Genomic DNA, 16,138 nt, shown 5'->3' on the forward strand with positions numbered 1-16,138 from the left:
AAAAGTGTGGTTTGGGCTTTTTACATTTCTCAGCTCACATAATAGCCATCCATAACCTTCGTGTCCTGGATAAATGAAGTCATGACTCATTATTTGGTGATTTACTCGAGGTTGCATGAGTCATGAAAATAAATGAAACATACACCTGCTTAAGTCTACAAACTTATTTGTCATTGATTTGCTCCTGAATAGGGTCACAATAGTGATTTTTTTCATCTTACACCTTTTATCTACAATTTTGATACCTGTCTCAATTCATCCAAGCTTGGGGCTGCTACCAAGAGGTCATTATTGCACCCCCAGTAATAATATCTTATCAATATGTAGTCTGTCTTCTCCAACTACTGTAGACACTGAAGTATGCACTCTGTTCTATTTTGCATCACACACATGTGTTGTTAAAGTACCAAATGATGCAACACTTGATCAGCAGTCCCTATGGTCCCCTTGAACTAACAGTGCTGATTTTTGAGTGAGGTTTACCCTAATAAATGTATCGTATTAAGACAGAACATTCACTGATAACAATGGTGTAGCCAGTACAATATTCTCACAAAATAAATTTGAATTTGTAGACTGCAAACTGTTTACCGCCGCCAACAACCCCCACTAAACCAATAACACATCACATAGCCCTTTGACACACTGGATGCCTGAATGGCGAGCAGAGAGCACCATCACAAATACTGAATGATACTGGACCTCAAAATCATTGGTAGCCCTCTTAAAAGTGTCTTGGCCAGACAAAATGAAAAACGAGGGTCTAAAATATAGACAGATGAAATGAGAGAAGTTGACAACACACAGTGAAAGACAATGTGGATACTTTTCTCCAAGACAGGGAAACAATGTGGGGAACTTCAGCCAAGGTTACCTAATGCACTCTCTCTCACTTCCCTTGTATTTAATACACTTTTTGGTGGATATTTTATTCCTATATGTTTTTTTTTTCTTTTACATTTAGGTATTGTCGCCTTGCCATTGCCTCTTATTATGAGATCATTCACAAGCAGATGCACTGACATATGTGGATATGGTGGCCACATGGTGGGATTGTGGCTAGCGCAGAAACAGAGTCACCTGTTCAAATCCCGCTTCAACCAAAGGCTGTCCTGCGTGTGTATGTTCTCCATGTGTGCAGTTTTCTCCAGGTATTCCACTTTCCTCCAACAGTCCAAATACATGCAGGTTAGGTTAATTGGAGACTGTAAATTGACCATAGGTGTGAATGTGTGAATGGTTATTTGTCTCTGTATGTTTGCCCTGCAATGGACTGGTGACGTGTATCTTTTGCCTAATGTCAGCTGATCAGCTGATTGGCCGCCGTGACATTTGTGTGTAGGATAAAGCAGTAGACAATGAGTGAGTGACTGTGATGCTGGTTCTTAGTGCAGGGTGCAGCAGGGGCACAGTTCATCAAGTGCTAAATATGTGTAAACACTTGAAATTTAAGTAATTTCAGTCTGGATCTCAGTGGTGGGTGAACCTCTAATAACAGGACAAAAATGCTATGCCTTACGAAAAACAAAATTCTTGAAACATCCACATCTATTAATTAAAAAACAATATATATATATAAGAAGACACACTACACATAGTCGGGACATAAAGTTTAGTTGGAAGTTCCTTTTATCATAACAGAGCAGAGCAAAAATGTAATTTCATTGGAACAATGGATCCAATCCAAGTGCAATTAGATAAATGTCTAAATCGCTGCGTGGAGCAGCAGCCATGATCGAGGCTGAAGGATCAAACAGAAACAGTTGTACCTTTACCTCAAAGTTTTACCTCAGACAGGAGGGATCAGGCATCATGGGAATGTCTTCTTTAAACCAATGAACGGCTGGACTCATCCTTCATTTAGTCATGCATGATGGACGAACACATGCTAAGCTGTCAGGGAGGTTTACATTGATGAGTTGATGCAATTGTTTGTACTAGTTCTGCTTTGGAAAAATGGACAAATACGTCTGATATTTTCCAGCAGAATGACTCAGACTAAGAGCCTTTTCAGCCATAATACAAAGCCTTTTGAATGTTCCCAATGCAGCAAACTTAATTTCCTCCCCATAGTAAAACCTCTGTCTGAATAAATGGAGTAATAAAGAGGCTTTATTTCTTCTTTCTTTAAGGCTACTGTATGTTTCTTTTTTAAATATGTTTTTATTCACATAATGTATATGTGTTGCAAATAACTATCGCTATATTTGTAATGTGCTTCCTATAAAACATCTGCAGTGTGGTACAGTCTCAAGTAATTACCACTTATTTTAATATCACCAAATGGAACATGATTAAAAAAGGAAAATATTTAATTCACCAATGTTCTATCTACAAATACCAAATTAAGTTATGACTTGTCAATTTGTAAATGCATTAGCATTGCCAAAATCAATTAGCATTATAATGTTATTTTTTTTTTTTGCAATTAATTTCAAATATGTAAAACCAAAACAGGAAAACCTATTTTTAGAAAAAATAAAACATAACATATTTGCAAAACTGTATTTAATTACCAAAGTATTATTTTGTCAATCATGGAGTTGCTCATGTTTTGCATTATTCTTATTCTTATGATAGTTTATTAAACACTGCCAAAAAAACAAAAAAAAAAATTGCAATTTTTCTTTTTTGACATTCATGCAACAAATCACTCGCCGAATAAGGCAAGAAGGCTCTTGTTTGAAATGCTGTTTATCTCTGATGCTGTGAAAGTCCCTGGGTTGGTGGTGGTTCTCAAAGAGTGGCACCATGTAACTGAGCTGTCCTCTCCCCAAGTTGCGATTATAGCAGTGCAAAAATGCAGCTCAAGGGTCGCTGGGGTTTACTGCTTGTTCTTGAATATTGGATTATTGAAGGTCTTTTTTGTGTATAAAAGGTATATTGGTAAATATTACTATCCCTCATTATATTTAACAAACTGAAAAAAAAAGTTTTTTATTATTTATTACATTGATAAAAAAAATGTTTGTGGTGCTTCTTTTATTGCAAGGTGTCAGGAGAAGCAGTAGCATGCATAGCAATTACATGTATGAAGTTAAAGAGGATAATGCAGGTGCACTAGTCACACACTGTTGCCCTCACTAAGTTTTTTTAAAGAAGAGAGTGGAGAGTCGTGTGTCATGCATGTGAACACACCGACTCTCAGTAGCTCTCACATGCTGGAGTTTAAGTGTAGAATATTACATATTTGACAGGATTAATCTTCGGATTAAGTGTGCGATTTAGTGTGAGAGAGTGTAATACAGACAGGCTGGCATAGAGTGTGTAATTAATATCTATTTGGTGAAATGTTTGAGATATTTCATTCTTGGCAGATGTGCTGCTGATATACAGTGTCTGTACCTATGCCACTTGTTCATAATTATTGAGGCTTCCAAAGATTATTCAGTTAATATGGTGAATACAAAAAGATTATTTTTCCCCACAGAGCTAACTAAACAAAAGAGCTGCACCAACATCACATAGCTGAAGGTTATTCCTGCATTTGACCTGAGGTTAATGGACCTGAAGTGACCTTCCAAAGATGAAGGACATTTAGTAGACAACCCGCTGATGGAAGAGACACCTGCACAAAGACCTAAATACAGCGACCACCGGGGTATGTCCAAGTATATTGTGCTTGGTTCTTCTGATGCTGACACACAAGAAAGGGACAGTTCAAAGTCTTTGAAAAAGTGGTGGTATAGTTGTTGCTAAAGGCTAACCACCTGAACCTGGAACCAGCTTGACATACTGAGGACCGCTCTCAATGGATTTATGGCTGCTAGCAATGGTACAAGGACAATCACATAAATGTCACTTTTGGAGAGTCTTGTCAAATAATTAAAAGCTAAAAAATAAAAGACAAAATGTTTTTGTCTATGGACTTTGGTACGGGAGAGTAAACACTTTACAACCTTCTATTGAGATCCAATATTGCAGGTGACTTTGATGAATGCCTTACTTTTCTCCAAGGTCAAAATCAGTTTGTTCAAGTTTTGGCGCACTGACAGATCCAGTACCAACCACATTTTTAAGTTCACGGACGACACCACAGTGGTTGGTCTCATCATCATGACGATGAGTCCATGAGGTGGAGCAACTCGGACTGTGGTGCAGATCCCATAACCTCGCAATCAATGTGGAAAAGACAAAGAAGAGATTGAGAAGGTGATTGACTTTTGGAAATCTGGCAAACATCACCACACACATCTCACCATAAACGGTGTTGCTGTGGAGAGGGCTGGCAGTGTCAAGTTCCTGGGCGTACACCTAGCTGAAGACCTGTCCTTCTCCTTCAACGCCACAGGAGTCATCAAAGAGGCACAATAGTGTCTCTTCTACCTCTGTGATAAAACATTGCTTGGTTTTGTACATTTTTGATATTGCCATGAATATTAATATCAATGCAGTGTCAATGCAATCCCCTTTTCTTAGACCTTTTTTTTTTATTATTCTTGTTTTTGACCCTTTCACTAATTGTCCTTCACTTCCTTTCTTCTGATTGCATTGATTCCTCTGGGTCTTCCTTTTTCATTCCTACACTTACCCTGGCCATCTCCCCAGCTCACTCTGGCTTATTATGTGAATGTATTGAAAGCATGTAGGAGAGCCTGCCTCGATGTATGAATAAGACATGAAGCATGTGTCCTCAAAGCCTTTCCTGTCTCTCTGCTTCTCTCCTGATCTTCCTCCTGTCTGTCACAACTTTGCTCTCTTGCCATCTTTCTTTCTGTTGCCCTTTTCCATTTTTCCCCCTGTTCCCATTTCTCCTTATCTCTCGTCACCATCTCCCCTTTTCTATTTCTCCCTCCTGACTTCAGATGAGTTCATTGTCTACCCAAGAGACTCACCACCCACACAGAGTTCTCTCTGATTGAACTCGGAAGCCTCAGAACTACGGCATTAACATTCAATTTGTTCTGACCTGAGCGAAGGGCGTGTATCCCATCATTGTGTGGTTTTATTAAAGGAACGCGACGATGCCATCACTGTAGAAGAGATAGATCAGATCCTGAACTTAATCATCCTAATGCCCCCCAGCAGAGAGCAAAGAGTATCAAACAAGATACGGGGTTATGTTAATGAAATGGAAGGCTGATTGAGATTTCAGTAAATTAATTAGGCCCCGGGAGAGGGTTGGGCCAAGGCGGTGCGTTGGATTGCGAGTGTGGCGGTAGACAGATGGGTGGGTTGGAAGTGGAGGGTGAGGCTTGGGTCGACGCACAACAGAGACTGAAAGAACGATGTGAAGGAAGAGAAAGACAAGCCAAGCTGACGTAAAAAGGTGTTTGTTACAGATGGAAAGGGGGCAGGGAAAGGAAGGTGATAGGCTATATGTGGATTACCAGGTTGAAGTAACTCATATGCCATTTGTATTTCTGCTGATGTGATTCAGATGTGATTTTTTGGGGCTTTGGAGACACAGAAACCTGATCAATTATCATTTTCAAATCAGAATAGTGTCACTTTGTGGTCCTGTATATCAGATACAGTATATATATTTACTGTATCTGTTGTAGTTTACAAGAGAAAGCGTTCCCACACCTTGGTTGAAATCAAATTGAAGTACTTTCCAGGACCAATTTTCTCAAATTCAAGGGCAACTTGTAAGATTCACTTAACCCATGGTGTCCACTTTTATTGACTTTCTAAAGTGATTGTGCTTGAGATCTTGGGCAAGTCAGTCTTTTTCATTTTCTTTGGTGAGTCAGATCTTGGAATTTGCATTTCCTAAGCGTCAAGTAATTTGCTCTATCTTGCTTGGTGTTACTCAATTCATCAAGCAATGCAGGGCACAGAACAGTAGGTGGTGTTGTAAAAACAAGGGCACATTGCCGGTGGGAGACGTTTACTTAAATATCAACTTAACTTTGTTCTTGCACAAAATTCAAGCACTTTCAACGACCCAATTATAAAACACAGCTTTATGTCTTTCATATCTATGTTCCAAACCACCGCACTTGTGACACTATATATAAAATGGGAGTGTTGGGAGCTGTAAGTGACAACCACAGAGAGAGTAGGAGCTTGAGACTGACAGAGACAGGCATGGCGGTATTAAACTCAAACTGATGAGTGTTGGGATGGGGCAGAATTTCTTCTGTCTCTCACTTTCATATAATGACCCCTGAATGAGCACAAAGTCCTTCCAGAGCATGAGGAACAGCCTGCTGAGTACTTTTTTTCCACAGGGAGGTAAGCCTGTGGCGCCGACTCGCTCAAGACCCAAATGTGGTATGGACAGAGGATTCACATCAAATCATAATGGTATGTTTGAGAAGACAGGACAGGACAAAACATTTTGCATCTCATAGGACCTTGCTATGAAAGGTTTGTCACAGTCCTCCACCATCAGATAGAACATGGGGTTTTAAAATACACTATGCAAAAGAATGATAAAGATCAGTTATTATCATTTATTAATCTAAAAATGGCATTTGGCCATACCAGTACATATATTTGTTTTAAATATCTACTTCTTTTGTGTTTTTGTGAGACACATCCAGGTAAAAAAACGGTAACAGAGCAAAAGGTAAACAATCTTTTTCTTCATCCACATGCAATGCCAGATCAACTGTAAACGCTGCAGTTCATATGCCAAAAAAGCATTTCAGGGCTCCCGAAATGCTGTTTACATGTGGATAAAATGGCAATATAAAAAAAAATTACACATTCACCTAGACTCATTTTCATGTGTTTATGTGGACAACCCCTAAATCTCTGCTGCTGTAAATTAGTTTATGGTGATGGAGTAGTAATATTGCACACTTTTAAAGCCCTATCATTAACTGCAGTGGAAAACACTCAATACCAATATCAAAATGTACCAATACTGGTAACGTCCAGTCCAATCCAATCCAATCCAACCGAACTTTATTCATAAACAACAGCTGAAAAACAAACAATAAAATACTGTAGAAAATATGAAAACAGCAATAAAAAAAACAAAGTTTTAAAAATGGATAGTGAACAGGCCTGTCTAACATGCAGAGGAAGATCGTTCCACAATGTAGGTGCATGAGAAAAAGCTCTGTCCCCTATGAGTTTCCGTTTAGATTTTGGTCTTATCATTTTTTTATCAAAAGATTTGATTCTTTATTTTTTTCTCAGACTCATTGACCTTGGCTCATTTTCTTTGAAAAACATCTGAACGCATTTTTATCAACCACACACTGTACACCCAGCCCCCTACCCCACACACACACACACTTACATTACATACAGGATATTCGACTGATCAAGAAGGCCAAAATATTCTATGGTCTTGCACTTCATTTTGGAAGAGAGATAAGCCTTTGATGATGATCAAGAGGAAGAGGTTTCATTTCTAAATATTCAGAGTCTGACGGTGACTTTGAAGAAGAGGATGGGATTGACCATCAGCTAGTTTCAAAATGTAGATGTAGGGACGGAGTTGATGAAAATTAAGCTTTCTGGTAGAAGATGGAGGGGAAAAAGCAAGGTGCTGCAAAACTAGAGTGCAAATGGCTTTAAAACTCTGACAATATACAGTAGTTCACACACATTTCCCAAGCTTTAGTCAGTTTGACATGAATTTTGACACTGCTTTTACAGGATGTCTGACAGAGTGCGGCCCCAGTAAATCTGGCACAATCCAGACAAAGTGTACTGCGGAACACATTAGCTCAGAGAGGAGCCATTTTCAACTGTAGCTTTCAGCCAATTGCAGGGATCATTTTGCTCAGCAGGACTTCCTGACCTGTCCCAGGGAACTCTTCTCTCTTTCTTTCTTTTTATCCCTCATATTTAAAGACGTGGATGTGATAACAGTGGAGTGCAGTGCCAGAAAAAAAATAAACAGCAGTTGTCAGAGAGCAACCACTGCAGAGGGAAGAAATGTTCATCCTTGACTCAGTGCTGAAAATCATTAGTCATTAGACTCTCACAGATTTTATTAAAGTGACAAGGGAACACGTTTAAATGCAAGACTCTTGGAAGAGTCAAATAACTCACTTCAATTTCACCTCATTTCTTTGTAGCTTATGATTTGACTGTAGCCCTGATAAAGATCTCTGTTTGAAATATGGACTATTTATAATATGAGCTAGCTATTAGTAAAAAAAAGCCTTGTAAAGCTGCTTTTGCTATTTTGTTTGGATTGCCTGGATCTTGCCTTGAACTCAAATCAATTATTGTTTCTTCTTGAACAATGATTCCAATTTTCAAAAAAATCCCCAAAAAATGACATGCTTTGTGATGCCACTTAGCTTTTGTATCTGCTCCTGGTATGCTGTGGACTGTTTAGAAACTGATTTATCTTTTGGTACAAGAACTACTCCGAGTTGAGTGAAACATTGAAGTGTCTGGCGGCATAAATCAACTGCACTGCTACTTAATCAAATACAGTAAACTGAAGGACTGTATTTCTCCTGTTCCATCACTTAACCTCTGCCTGATTGAGAGCTCGCAGATCAATAAAGGTTTACCAGCTGAGGACAGGTCAATTTCTTTTACATCCTCCTTGTGTTAAAAAAAGACAACGAGTGCAAGTATTTTAGACCAAATCAATACAAGTTTTGAAACTTAGTGGGGGAGATGCTCCAGAGCTTTTAAAAATTTGAGACGATAAGGGGGCATTATGGCTCCCTAAGCAATAACAAAATGGCAGACGGAACGGACAGATAAACAACACTGGGGCGGCGGAGTTTAAGTGAAGTCAAAGCTGTTTCAATCGTCTTGTCTGACTGTCTATTAACCATGATTTTGGTATTTTTGGAGTCATTATGCATTTAATAGCAAACGGGAAAATTGTTTACTGGCATCAATTTGATATTTTTATGACTGCATGTGGTGTCCTGCACAGGTGACCTGCAAAAAGGCAATGTAATGGGTGTTATGGGTTATATAATACATTATATAATGAATTCACATGGGCAATGCGGGCAGTTAGTGGGTGGTAATAAAAAAGTCTATTTGTTTTTCATAATTAAACACATTTTAAGATGTGCATTATGAAATAAATCACTCTTATCAAGACAAAATTATTTTTATTTTGAGGGGAAAGACAGCTTGCACTCACTGTGTGGCACTATTGCGTTGTGGAATGTGAAATACTGGAGCAGTACAGTAATTGTGTGTTTTTTTTTTTTTTTAGTCATCAATGAACACATTTTTTTGGCAGTTTTTGAAGAATCCAAGCAGCAACAATACTGTACCAGCTCCTCCCCCATTTGTTAACACACCTCCTTTTCATAGAATATGTCAGTGGTCAGTGGTTCTCACCCACATGATGTAGACAATGTCTGATGTTATTGCTTGAAATACATTTAGCTTTTGTCATCGATCGTAAATTATGATTATTTTTGGATACACAATACGTGGTGATCTGTTGCTCTGTTTAGAGGACTAGCTACAAGATGCATTCAAGGAGCCCAAAAATGAATTCACTGCTGCTGCCACCTTGTGGTAATGGATGCACTTCTAAAAAGGGCCACATTAGGTCAGTAAGTAAATTATATGCAATTTTCATAATATATATATATATATATATATATATATATATATTTATATATATATACACACATATATATATATATATATACATATATATATATATATATATATATATATATATATATACACATAATTCTCTTTTATTAATATTGTTACAATATATTTTCTTGGGAATTCACATTTTTCTTTTTTTGTTTCTCATGACACCAGACAAAAATAATTTTGTCTGGTGTAAAATAAAAGTCTGTACTTGTTTCTTGGTCACTCCTACTGTCATGTTTATCGTGCACTGCATGAAAACTCCATGACTTGTTAGTCCTCTTCCTGGAAAACACAACATCCATTGTCAGCCATTGATGACTTCATACTGCCTACACATCACAGTGATATTCAGTGGCTGACTCAGTGAGAAACTAAACTCTAAATGGATGTGGTGAAATATATTTTTACTGTAGAAGTGACAGATGGGACATCATTTAAGTGTGTTAATTTTTTTGTCTCTTGTGGCAAAGCATGTCCATAATGCAATAAAAATAGGTCTTTTCATCTCACCAGAGATTAAACACTTGTTTCTGTGGATTTTTTTTTCCATGTTCTTTAATATTAATTGTATGAGATCAGAGAAATGGCATTTTTTCAAGATTGATTTGCTACTTTACATTGCATGAATTTCACAGTAAAAATATCCCATACAGGCACATATCACCACAATTAGTATGCAACGAAGATTCTTAGCCAAGAAAGATGACTTATTGATGTCTTCCACTGATGAGGAGCCAGCTCGAAATACAGAATTCTCTTTACAGTTTAGCTGAATGGTGCCACGCAATTACAGGAGGGTTAATAGACTGGCTGACACATGGAAAAAGTAAGAAATTAGCATGATGACAGACTCCAATGTCGTAGTTCAGCTTTTTGAAGTGTGGCTGTATGAAGTACTGACACATAGTCAGTGCTGCTTGACCTGTGTGTTAGTATTTAGTTGCAGTACTTAGCCTTGGGTTTGGCCCCCTCCAAACTGTAACAGGATAAATTGCTAACAGCTGGGGTCCGAGGTTATCTATGGATTCCACATTGACTCTTTGTACTGTTATTATTTGGACCCTTATAATTCCACTTAAAAAAAACGGAAAAAAAACAAACAGTATCTCGTGTGTGTGTGAACCTCCGACAAAAGATAATCTATTCAGATTGACTTGAATCAGGTAACGTCCCTGCCATTGATTGTCAGGAGGGGAACATTGGCCTGATTGTCCTACAGTCAGTATGTTTGCATTACATTAGGAAAAAATAACAAAATATTGTACCAGACTTATGAAATTAAAGAAACATGTCAGTCTCACTGAAATCATACTAAACTTTTATGATTTCTCAAAGTTGGCACACCCAAGATGGGATTTGGAGTTGTGCTCCTACAACATGTTTAACTTCAGTCAGAATCAGATTCAAGCTGTGTTCTGCACATGCATCACATTCCCCATCCCCATCTAATAGCTTTAAATAATAGAAGCTGGTACACAGACAAATAAGACAACAGTGACAGAGATTAAAGACAGGGATATGTTTAAGTTAATGGATGGTAGGAAGACTCATGGTGCTTGACATGCCACTCACTACATGTTTGCCTTTTTTGTCCTGGATTTATGTGTGTACTTTAATATGTAATACATGTAAGGAATAGTGATGCTAGATAAGATACTGAATGTTAGAAAGCATGAATTTTGTCCAGGAAGTCACAGTTTTCATTGCATGCTTGCATCCATGGTGGTGTTAGTTATGAATTACATGTTTTTATTTATTTTGTTTGGTTTACTGTGAAATGTTTTGAACATTTGAGGATGTATTCTGTGCACGTGTTTTTATATTATTTTTTTCTTAACAATGAAGTGGAGCATCTGTATCATGTGTCACCCTCTTGTCTTGTTGTAGGTGACCGTACTGATAATAAGTCCTATAACTGTTCTACGTCATTTTTTTTTATTTTTGTCAAATAAATCAAATCAAGCCAACAATTTTAAACAAGAGATCACCGTACTAACAAGCTGGAAGGAGGTGTGTGTGTATGTGTGTTTGTGTGTGTCCCAGCAGGGCAGAGGTAATAGCCCAACTGAACAGTGGATGTGTCTCGATTTGACTGTGCATGGAAATGCACTGAATTGTGTTTTCAATTGAATGCATTTATCTTCACAGTGTTACTTATTGTATAGTGTACATATTGTTCCCTCATTTTCCTCTGTGTAGTTTGGTTTAGTAGCTTTCTGGAAAACTTTGTTATTTCATTCCAAATGCACCTTCATTGGAACAACCTACCCTTATTAGGTGTCTGCATCTTAGGGGCTGATATCCCTCACCAACTCATATAATGGTGCTTTAGTGCAATACTAAATGATGTACCAATTTCATAGCAGCTAAATAATATTAAGTGATGATTGATTGAACAAAAAAAAAAAACAGAAAAGAGAATTCTTCCACAAATTAAAGAGTGCCTGTATTGATTTTGCCTCTTTTGGAGTGGAACATTTGTCATTTACTGTTAAATCATTGTAAAATCCTGAGCAGTTCTGTTTCCAAACATGTATTCATTATCTACTACTTAACTTTTGAGGGTTGCAAGGGGAACTGAAGTAAATCCCAGTAGACCTTGGTGAGAGAAAATGTGCACAGGTAAACAGGTCACCAGTCAATCACAGGACCAGCACACGGAGAGCTAGAGCTATGAACAGCTAGAACATGCATAGTCTCAAGGGAGCACACATGCACACAGGGGAAAACTTCATACAAAAAGGCCAGTTCCTAACCAGGATATGACCCTGTGACCTTCTTGCTGTGTGAGGCCATAACCATAGCCACAACCGACTGTGATTCACAAGCTAGTCTTATCACGATGTGGTCTATAAAATCTCACATTCTCATTCTTGTCTCCATTCACTCTTCTTGCAAAAACACTGGTGCAGCAGCTGAAAAAAGAAAAACTCACCTGGGATGAGCATGTTCCAGACCAGTTGTTCAAAGGTCTGCATGGCTAAATGACTTAAAGCAGCTGTCAACCTTCACTGTAAACAGATGTTTGGGGGATTTGGAGATGTTACAACACCCCACCTCCATCAATTTGCAAGTGCAAGAATGTCTTGTATGTAAATGTATTTAGGCAACGTGACAACCGAAGCTTCAATTTTTTTCCTGGGGACACACCAGTGAAGAAAATTAATTCCTACACAGCAGTAGTTGGTTTTGGCACCTTTACAGTAGAAGCCATTAACTGCCCATTGTCCACTGGCTAAGAGGCTCAGTGGTGCAGTATCACTATATTAATTAGGATGTACAGTGCCTGCTTCAAATGTAAAATGAGTCAATTAGTCCTCATATTCAACATCAGTGCACTGCCTCAACTCAAAATGCCCTTTGGGTACAGATGAGTGGACACATTTGATTTCTGCATTCACAGTTCTTCTACTGTGACTCTGTCACATCCAATCTCTCTATTTCAGGATTGCTCTTCACAAAGTTCAAAGACCATTTTACCTTTCTTTTGAGCTTTCATCGATTGCCTGTCTAATAGTTGTCATTAGTGAATGCTTCTGGCACAGATATACTTAGTGAGCTCCACTCATCGACCACCACTCATATGAAAAAAAGTGCAGAACTCTATCTAAAGTAAATGATCTTCCATGGTTTCCTCGCTGTACCCCGCCCCCATCCAGACACTAATGGTAAAGCCTCTGAAGTTGTTTGATGACTGTTAATGTTGTTCAGAGATGATGGATTTGTGCACCTCAGCAGTTTGCCATATGAGCAAGACAAAAGCTTGATGCTCACAATCTCCTGATGATGGCCCTCCATCTATCACAGCCCAGATTACTGCTGTCATACTTACAGTACTTAATTTATATGTTTTCATCAATTCACTCTCATCCAAAAATAAAGACCCTAGAATCCTTAGAAGAGTCCTCGAGCCAGAAGAAAAGTTCACTTCCGGAAGAGTGAGAGGCTGAGAGGCTTTCTGTTTGAAAGATGAAAACGGTCATTCATTTGAATATTAGGTCGGCAAACTTAGTTTATAAATGAGGACCTTGAGCAGAGTTTGAGGTCAGAAAATATTTGTGTAACTCAAACACACACAAGAATCACTTATACTTTCACATCCATAATATAACATTTCTCAACACAGGCCGACTTGACCTGAGGCAAATAACTTCTTGAATAGTGAGGCCATCCAGACATCTGTCAAGGATTGGGAACAATTAATCAAATGCACACTTCTAATGCTGAGGTAATTAATACGTCCAGCATTGGATGATGTTTAGAAGTTGAGAGCAAAGGTACCATCAGGGATGGACAGTATTACTGACATGCATTTAAAAAAGTCACACACTTTCAAAGTTACCCTTTTTTAAAATGTATTTTTTATTTTTATTTTTTTTCAATTTAGTGACTGGAGTCATAATAATTGATGTGTTCTCGATTTTGAATTTGTGTATGTTCCCAATCCTTCAGCAAGTGCTATGATACTTGACAGGGTCACTTCATCATGTTATGATTATTGCCTTCTAATTTAACTATGCACTACTAAATGGATGGTAATGGGATGTTACATTTAAATATGACTAAAACATGTCTTAATTGAGATTGGGCACACACAGATGACAGTTTCAGCTGTAGACTAAATGATGCAACTGTACTGTGATGTCAGATCATCCATTTGTATTGTTTATTTAAAAAAAAAAAAAAATTGTCAATGCCTGGGTACACTTATTATTAATTATTATATTCACGCAGCACCACACACAACTCCTGAACTCATAACATTGAGGGCCTTAGTGGGGACGTGTCAGCAGTGGCTGCAGTTGCTCCGTGTCCTCAGGAAGAAAAAGCTGGACAACAAGCTACTGGTGGCCATCTATTACTCCTCTGAGGAGAGTGTAATGACATACTGTCTGGGTGTGTGGTACACAGGCTCCTCAACTGAGGACAGGGAGGCTGTGCAGAGGGTCGGCTGCCCTCTGCTCTCCCCGGATGACAAATCCAAATCTTGCTGCCTCACAAAACCTTGGGCTATCACAGGAGACCCTTCACATCCCACCCATCACCTGTTTGACTTGTTGCCCTCTGGACAGCACTTCAGGTGAATCAAATCCCACGCCACCAGTACCAATAATAAGACTACCAATAATCCCTGAACAAATCCCATCCACAACCCAACGGACACGCACTCAGAGCCAAGGACACAATACCCTTTTCCTCTGCACCTTACAATCCTGGCTTATTTTATTTTATTCCACAAACCTAGTGGTTTTATTCATATGTTGTTTTTTCCCCTTATTTTGTAGACATGTTCTATTATATGTTGTTCTATTCTATCTAGCTAAAATATAAACCAATCCCTTAACTATTGTTCAGTAAGGGAAAACTTGTACTATGCGATTAAAACTTTCAATATCGATAAAATATGTGTACAATGTCTTTTAGTTGTTGTTGAGGGATTCATGGCTTAAAATGAAAAAGGCATTGACATTTTAGCATCATGAGGGGACAATAGCAGAGCACTGCTGCATCCAAGTCATTTAAATCAATGTTGAAGCAACAATTGTTCCTGCAGGTTTTTGCCACCTGATTGTTTGTTTGTGCTTTTGTTTTGTCTTTTTCTCTACTTGTACAGCGACCTTGGGTTTCATGAAAGGCACTTTATAAATTAAAGCTGTTATTAGTATGAGTATTGTTATTATCCCTCTGTGCACAGCCTCCGCTAAATTCTATAATGAGTCGCAAAATACTTTTGGTAACTTCTGCAGACACTGAATGACACTGGACATACCAGTCATTAGTCTGTCCAGTCTATTGGCAACTGCTAATGACACTTCCCTATTGCATCTACACCTGCCAATTCCCTCACCTACTAACAGATTTCTGTTCCAACAAGCCATGCCGACTGTCACCAACTAGTGCTGACTGGGATTACTGACTCAGTCATTTTCTCTGCCACTCCTTCCTTCTTTTGTTGTCTTAACAAAGCCAACCCTCCTCTTTCATCCAATGTCCTCCCATAGTAATAGCCAGAGGTAACATGCAACATATCCTCCGTTACATTTTGGTTGATGTGTAATTTTAGGAGTAGTTTTACTGCAACATACAGTACTTTTACTTTTACTTGAGTATATATTTAAAGAAAGAACGGTACTTTTACGCTGTTCCATTTTGGCTAAGTGACTTACTTTTCTTATTTTTATTTTTATTTATTACATGTGTGATCTATTTCTCTCCCTGTTGGCTATGGCTAACGAAAACTTGCCAATCAAATGCAGCCAGTTGAGTCACATGCCGCGGCACCAGCTGTTATTTAGTATTAATATATTATTAATTTGTAGAAATTTTAGTTAAACGGTAATGTATTTCATTGCCCAAATAATTAATATATTATTGTTTTAGTTCAAAGGTTATTTATTTTATTAAGACTGTATTTATTGTTTTACTTAAAACATTATTATTTAACATATCTTAATTTAAACTAAGCTGTTTTATATTATGTCTATTTTGTACTGTTTGCATTGCTCTGAATATTTCAAAAATAAATCCGGAGAAACTCAATACTTCTTTTCACTGCATATTTTTTACTCTTACTCGAGCAATTATTTTCTTACTACTACTTACTACTTATTTCTTTTACTTCTGGGGACACGCGGTT

The sequence above is a fragment of the Solea senegalensis genome, linkage group LG12 (genome assembly GCF_019176455.1).
Source record: "Solea senegalensis isolate Sse05_10M linkage group LG12, IFAPA_SoseM_1, whole genome shotgun sequence".
Taxonomy (NCBI): domain Eukaryota; kingdom Metazoa; phylum Chordata; class Actinopteri; order Pleuronectiformes; family Soleidae; genus Solea; species Solea senegalensis.